This window comes from Meleagris gallopavo, chromosome 7 (genome assembly GCF_000146605.3).
Source record: "Meleagris gallopavo isolate NT-WF06-2002-E0010 breed Aviagen turkey brand Nicholas breeding stock chromosome 7, Turkey_5.1, whole genome shotgun sequence".
In the NCBI taxonomy this organism is placed as follows: Eukaryota; Metazoa; Chordata; class Aves; order Galliformes; family Phasianidae; genus Meleagris; species Meleagris gallopavo.
This window is the reverse complement of record NC_015017.2, coordinates 14,108,538-14,115,880: the sequence shown is the minus strand read 5'-3', so window position 1 is coordinate 14,115,880 and position 7,343 is coordinate 14,108,538. Positions and strand designations below refer to the sequence as shown.

Below are 7,343 nucleotides of genomic sequence, written 5' to 3'. Positions count from 1 at the left end.
TGTGTGTGTGTGTGTGTGTGTGTGGTTCCCTTACTCAGCTTTAATCTTTCCATGTGTCACTTAGTTTCCATGGCTTCTCTCTGCTTCCACCAGTAGGGTACCTTATAAATAATTGAGGATGCTCAAGTGGTCTCCTCCTCCTCCTTCCCTCTGTGCTGACCTTTTTTTTTTTAATATGATATTGTGAAAAAGAGTCAGACTGCACAGTTGTCTTTTTGCCATATGGCACCTAAAACCACTGTGGGGACTGAAACTGACAATCCAATTCAGACTTACATGCTTTTAAGATATGGAGAAACTGGTACCTTAAATGCCCACGAGTCTGAATTGACTTTTCAGTTTCAAATGCAGAGAACTTGCTTTTTATTTGGCCTGACTTCTCCACCCTGAATCCTCAGACAAATTCTGACCACACTGACCTATTTCAGTAGTTACATTCACCTTGCACTTGACTGTGTCACTCTTAACCACAGGTTCTCAAACCGATCTTTGCTTCCCTTTTTCTTCTGATAGTAGCAGATTGCTCAGACATCTAAACAAGGCAAGCAATTCTACAGTTTAATGTAAAGGTAAAAGAATTCACATTAAACACCCTCCCACTAAAACTTTTCATCAATATGGGGGGATCTGCTTTTTCCTACTATTTTAAGTGCAGCCCATTAAGTCTTCCAGTGTGCTGCACTGCTACAGGTTTGTCAGGTAAGACTACAGTTCATTTCTCGTAGAATGACCCAACTCCTCTAACATGAGAAAGTGTTACTTAAGCTTCTTTTATTTGCACTCAAAAATGGCCACTCTAACACGATGCTACACAAACCTGATAAGAATATAGCCCAATTACTGTAGCAGGACACATTCAGACCTTGAGCAAGACCAATAAGCAGCCAGATAAGAGATGAAAGGCTAAAGTGCCTGTAGCTTATCAAAAAGTTAATGAAAGTATCAAAGACACCCATAGCACTTTGGACAGAAAGATACGAAAAAGTCTAGAAATGACTTTTAAAGATGCACTGCAAGAACGTGGCATGCTAGTGTTCCACTTAAGTGTGGATAAACAAATTAGCACAAAGTAGCTTTCTATAACTGCTTTGTACTTATATATGTAATAGTTTCTATTATGTGTTTTATAATTATATGAAATTTAATAAATTCAGGCAGCTAAACACTCAGGTTCTCTACACGTATGAATTATTTGTTCACCAGATTAGGGTATTAAAATTCACCTTTATTCTGTTGTCTGAACTAAACAAAAAATAAGCCCTGGGAAAGGTGTGGGAATGCTGAAATAACAGCTGTAGCCATGGGCAAGCACATCCTCTCAGAACTGTACCTGTAAGTGCCACTGGCCTCTGTGAATACTTATTCCAGAGGGAGAGACTCCGAAGAAGAAACATAGTATTAGCATTACAGCTGCTTTGATTTCTCAGCAGGACTGTGTCAGGGCACAAGCACTATGCAGAGTATCAAGGCAAACACAGACCAAAGCAAAGTTGTGTACATCACACAGAGCTACTGACCAGAAGCAACTGTTATACCTCTATAACAGTACATTATTCTTTTTACACAATAAATATCCTAAGGGTTATAGAGTCTGCAAGATGCTGATCCACTGCTATTGTAACATCCAGCCTGAAGGACTGTCAGTCTCCTTAATAGTGATAACCATGTGTATTTCTCCTTGCTTGTTAGGGAGACAACGAGCAATGGTAGAAGATAAAGTCAACACAACAAACCTTACAAAAAGCCTTGTGACAAACTGCACCAGTTAAGGCCATCAGCAAAATAACTGTAAATGCAGTGATGTTCAGTAGCTTCCCATTCAGACTGCTACTATCAGGTGCATTAAAAGCCATGTCTTGCTGCAATAGATGTCAGAGAAAAGATTAGCTGTGGCTTTTCCCTGAGGCAACAAGGTGTGCAGAGGTAAAGGCAACAGAAAAGGACACGAGAACATTTGCTCTATTCCATTTTTCCTATGACTGTGGGCACCTCACTCTTTATCTGAATCTAAATTTCTCTTCAAAAATGTGGAAAACTACACAGGAGCACTGCAAGATCCACTGACTAAGGCAGCCAAGTAATAAACAGAGCCAGCAACAAGTATGCAAGACAAAGAAGCTTGTCATGCTATTAAACACAAATTAATAACAGTTGCATTTACATTGTTCCTTCTCTCCTTTTCCAAGGTCAGCATTTAACCCTCAAATACTCAGAAAGACATTTTAACATATGTTAAAGATAACTCTGTTGAAAAACAAAGCCAAAAATTCCAACTTTAGATATGGCCAGCTGAAATTTCCACACTTGTGCCTTCCTTAGCACAAGCAAGAGCAAGATAGTCCAGAAACAGAGGACATTAATTAAAGCTACTTCACCTGCATTATCAGTCAATTAATGGAAACGTGACAAGCTTGCAAACCTGCCAGCTGCTATAGCTCAACATGGGAAAGCAAGTCTATTGCAGCCCTTTCAGACAAGGAATCACACCACTGGCCAAGCCCCACACCAGCTGTTGTTATCTTTAACCATCAACCTAAGCAGTGCCACCTGAACCAGCACAGCCCATTCTGAAAGTGCTTGGGATGCTTCTTGTATTAGGACAAGGGGATCTGTAAGGCTTTAAAGCCAGAGAAACATGCCTGAATTTAACGATCCTCTCTCATACGTGGACACAATTGTAGCATCTATATGTACACACTCAAATATAGAAGGTGGCCACTCTCTTTCACACAGATCAAAACACATGCTAAAGTAAGAAAAACATAGAATGCATTACAATAAAGCCAGAAAATTAACAGCTTATTTGCAAATACTTGTTCTACAACTGTGTTCCTGTGGTGTACCTTCACCCGCTACAGTGCACCAGCCTACTCTTCACAAAATTTTACGTAAAACAGCGGAAAAAAACTCAAGCTCTTTGGGATAGATGGAAGAAATACCATATCTCCTCAGTTTCCACACAGATCACACAAATGCAGAAGATACAGGAAACACATGTCATCCTTTTTAAGTTTTATTATGCTTTTTTTTTTTTCCTATCTCCAGAAAAGAAAACATTAGGAATATATTGCTAAGTACTCTGTTCTCAATCAGCACAAGTGGTCAGCAGTAGCTACAAACATCTTCTACGGGATCTCAGAGCTCAGCGAGGCCATGCATCTGCATTTTTATCACTTTTCAAGAAGTGCTTTAAGTGTTAATGAAATCGGCTAGAGAATATTAAGTGGTGACTAAAATAACAGCTCTGTTGTACTATTACAGTGTTTGCACAGCAGTCATTCTGCAGGTTAAGTTATTGTGGTATGAGTGGTGTTTAAATTAAACGTAGTCCCCTGTGTTCTTGTTTCATTTAATGTCAACCACAGACTGCATGCCTGAACATTATGCAGAGTCAGTAAGTTTTGCCAAGGCTCATTTGTTTATTTTGTTTTTACCCTTTATTATTCTGTCTTCCAGGCAAAATGAGGAATTTGAAAGAGTCACGCTGCACTACTCAGGCTTTCATAGTGCAAACCACCACAGAAAAGGAACAACACTAACCTGGTGAAAACCAGGCATAAATAATTTGACCCTAATAACACAAATTCTGAAATCCATATTAACTTCATTAGGCTTCAACTAAACAAAAACTGATTTCAAGTCTCAAAATATTCTCTGCAAAAGTTGGCAGCATTGAGTTAAAGTGACTAAAGACAAAAAAAAATAACATCTATTCCATATCCAGATCTTTCTGCACAAAGACAGATAACAGAGCTGAAGTAGAAAGAATAGTTTCAATCTCTGTTATGCTGTTAATATGGTTGAATGCAATTGTTTACCTATTAGAAACATTTTTCAGATACAGTATTTTCTTCAGATGCTTTACGCTGTTAATCAGATTTCACCAACTTCTTTCCTGGAAAGCAACAGCACATCAGTGTTCACAACCTAGCTATTCCTTAACAGAGAACTACTTCAAGTTATAGCTTATGCTCAGCTTCCCCAGTGATTTGAGAGCTCATTGTAAACATCAGCATTGTGCCGTTATTAAAGTGTCTTTGAACAAATAATAAACACTACATACGTGTATACAACTAAACACATGCTCTTGCATCTGACTTTCAATGCCTCACATTTCTCAGAACATTTACTGTCCTTGCTATGTCACCAGAAGCACTTACTGTTAGCTGAGAGACACCAATCCACATGACGAGAAAGAGCATAGAGGACAGGATTGTGATGTTGTAGGGAAACTGAGATAGAAAATAAGAGTGAGTTAGGTGGATGGAAATCTGCATGAGGTCCCCAAATAAATAAAGCCCACAGTGGGTGCAGGGGTCCCATTCAATCACAGATTTTATTTCAACTTTAACATGAAATAACTGCACTCATGACAGAGTAGATAAAGAAGGGAGAGGCAGCAGGATACTTGATAGTTGTTTTTATCACGATGAGAATTAATAACAGCAGTAGACACCATACAAGCACTAAAAAACCCCTCTCTTTTACATTTAAGTATAGACCTGCAGCACAGAGACCAAGGTACACAATTCAGCAAACTTCAAACTAGCTTAATCCCCAGTACCAGCTTTTCAGAATGGAAACAGACTACAACCAAAAGCTTGACCCACAGTGAGCTGTTCATGTTCACGCAGCTCTGAAAAATTGAATAAGCAAACTTAAAATGAAGCATTTCAAGATAGTTGTTTAGAAAGCAGTTGTGGTACCTCCACACTGTTTTGTGCCTACCTTCTCCCTTACAAATGACTCATCTTCCAGAGCCTAGCAGCCACACTGCAGTAAAATCTCAATAACTTACCTCCAGTCTCTGTAGGAAGAGGTCCACGCAGGTCCTAGGTACTCTCAGCCTCTTCTATTCAATGGCCACAAACAGGAACCAGCCCTAGCCCCAGCCCTGGCCCCCCCCACATAAGCCACCTGCAGTGCAGCACTCATTGCAAACAGCTGAGAAGCAATGACACCTCTAACAGCTCCAGCTGGTAACCCATAGACAAACACCACAAAAGACAAACACACAGCCCACAGCAGAAGTAAATCAATGTAATAGAGATGTATCTTAAGAATCAGATTACTAAGCAAGGAAACAGCAAGTGAATATGAACCAAACTAGGCAGATGAAAGCCCTAAGTGGATTTGTATTGTGAGTTTTACTGAAGTAGTTTTAAAGCTAATTCTGTTATTATCTCTTTTTTCTTTTTGTATTAAGGATAATAAAATGTGGGCTTTGCTGTAGAAACACAGGCAGATCTTTAATGCTACCAAGCAATAGGAGCGTGCAAATGATCTGAAAAGGATAGAGGAGATGTCATCTCTAGAAAAGGTTCATTTTGTAGATTCCCAATGTAGTATTATAGAAAGATCCTGTGGTTCTGGGGAGACAGACCCCTTGCTTCCAATATAGTATAATTTCTTTTAGCTGTTGTAAACTGGAGTACCCAAATCCCCAAACAACTGAAGACCATGACACACACATCATGTGTTCCTGTCATTGCTGTGCTGTAAGCAATGAACTCACAGAACTCAGCAGGACTACACAAGTAAGAGTTTAACTCATGCTTTGGTATTTGCAGGATCAGAGGCTCGAGACAATGAGATAAACTCTAATAAAGTCTGTAACTAACAAATTCTTGCTTGAGTAGCGTTCATAAAGATTATCTGTAAATATATGTAAACAAAGTAATATGTTGTAGAGTATCAGATTGTTACATGCTGTTGTGTATGAGAATATTTTTACCTAACTAGCTATTAAAGTAGTCCACAAATACCCATATTTTGCCATCTGCTTTTGAACTGAATGATCTCCGGAAAGCAACACCATAAATATTTCTACAAATGAGTAATCTGTTCACGTTATATCCGCTAATGCTCTCTTATGGCAGAGCAAACAAATAACTCAGATGTCATATCACTGCACACAGCAACAAGAAGGTGCCCTCTGACTGGGTTTTAGCACATTACTAAGAACTGCATCACTGCTTGTCTCTCAGGATCTAACCTGGCTTTTTAGAGACATATTTCTTGACAGGCTGTCAAGAAAGGCTGGAGATGCACGTAGAAGAAAAGATACCTTTATCATCTCACTTTTTTTTAGAGATGGTGAATTCTAATCTGGGCTAACTCTCAAAAAGATCTGAACAAAAGGATGAATAGAAAGTAGCAAAAGAGGATTTATAAAGGTGGTTTTACCAGAATGGTGTCTTAAAGACAGAATATGCACAGGGAATATTTTATGCCTTGACTATACAACCTAAAGTATGCTCAAGGTTTTGAAATATAAGAAATCAGTCTGCCACATTTATATGATTGCCTCTGACCTTTTGAGTTCAGCTATTTGAAAATGCTCTGTTCAGCTGCTGGGGAGACAGTAAGAATTGTACCAGCCACACAAAGTTCACTGAAGTTCATCGACAAAGAAAACCGACTCTTGGTTCATCAACAGCATGTCCCTACTTGACCTTCCTTCCCAGAAGGGCATTCAGTCTGGACACAGCAGATTCCCTCATGTTCATTTTCCAACCAGCACTAGGCAGATCAGTGAGTCACGAGAGCTGGGATATTCAGAGCCAAAGTTAGGGTGTCTGCACTCCTTACAGATCCAAAGCCTGCTGCCATTTGGGCTTGGAAAATCAGTAGCTTTGCCCTAGACAGGATTTTTTCACAGACACAGCACTGAGCAAGCCTGATCTCTCCAGCCCATTTAAGGCAATGGCGACGCTCTCATAACTTCCATGACTTCAGAATTGGCTGCAGTCATCCTGGCTGGTATCTTCACCTCACACCAGGCTCGTTGTTTGGACCTAGAGTCCTGCAGAGGTTGCTTGGCCCTGTGCGATGCTGCAGAGAGCAACCCACAGTCTGGTGGGTGTGCTTTGGGAAGGAGGACATTTGTAGCTCTGCCCATGGCATGCTCGCTCTCCAACTCTAGGAAATGCAGGTGGCTCAGGACAACGGCCTTGATGGCTCTTGCCTGAAGTCTTTCATCTTTAGGCCTTTCCTCCATCCCTTCAGAGCCCTCCATGCTGATAGCACGCTGACATCTGGTGTCCTCTGGAAGAGGCTTTTTGTGCTTCTTCAGCCTCTTTTTGAGTGATGTTCTGTCATGTTGCAGGAAGGAAAAAATGCATTTTTAAAATCCTGTAGCAAGGCGCTGGCCTCCTTCCATAAGGTTTGGGTGCCTACACGTGCAGCCATTGCAGAGGGGCAAGGGGAGCTTAAAGCAGTTCTCATCTCTAGGCGGCTCTAGGTGGCTGGAGTCTTTCCGGGGCTTGATACCAGCTCAATGCCTGACAGCTGCTGCTCCGTGGTGGGAAGGTCTGTGGGCACTCCTCTCTTGTTCACCCTCC

The 7,343-nt window shown here is 40.6% G+C and overlaps 1 long non-coding RNA gene across 1 annotated transcript in view; it reads right to left on the bottom strand.

Moving 5' to 3' along the window:
- Positions 1–4,885, bottom strand: part of LOC109368672 — an 11,734-nt gene extending 6,849 nt beyond the window's left edge. The window contains exon 1 of the long non-coding RNA XR_002116935.2: positions 4,799–4,885. This is a non-coding gene — a long non-coding RNA (uncharacterized LOC109368672). The remainder of the gene's footprint in view (positions 1–4,798) is intronic.
- Positions 4,886–7,343: the final 2,458 nt, after the last annotated feature.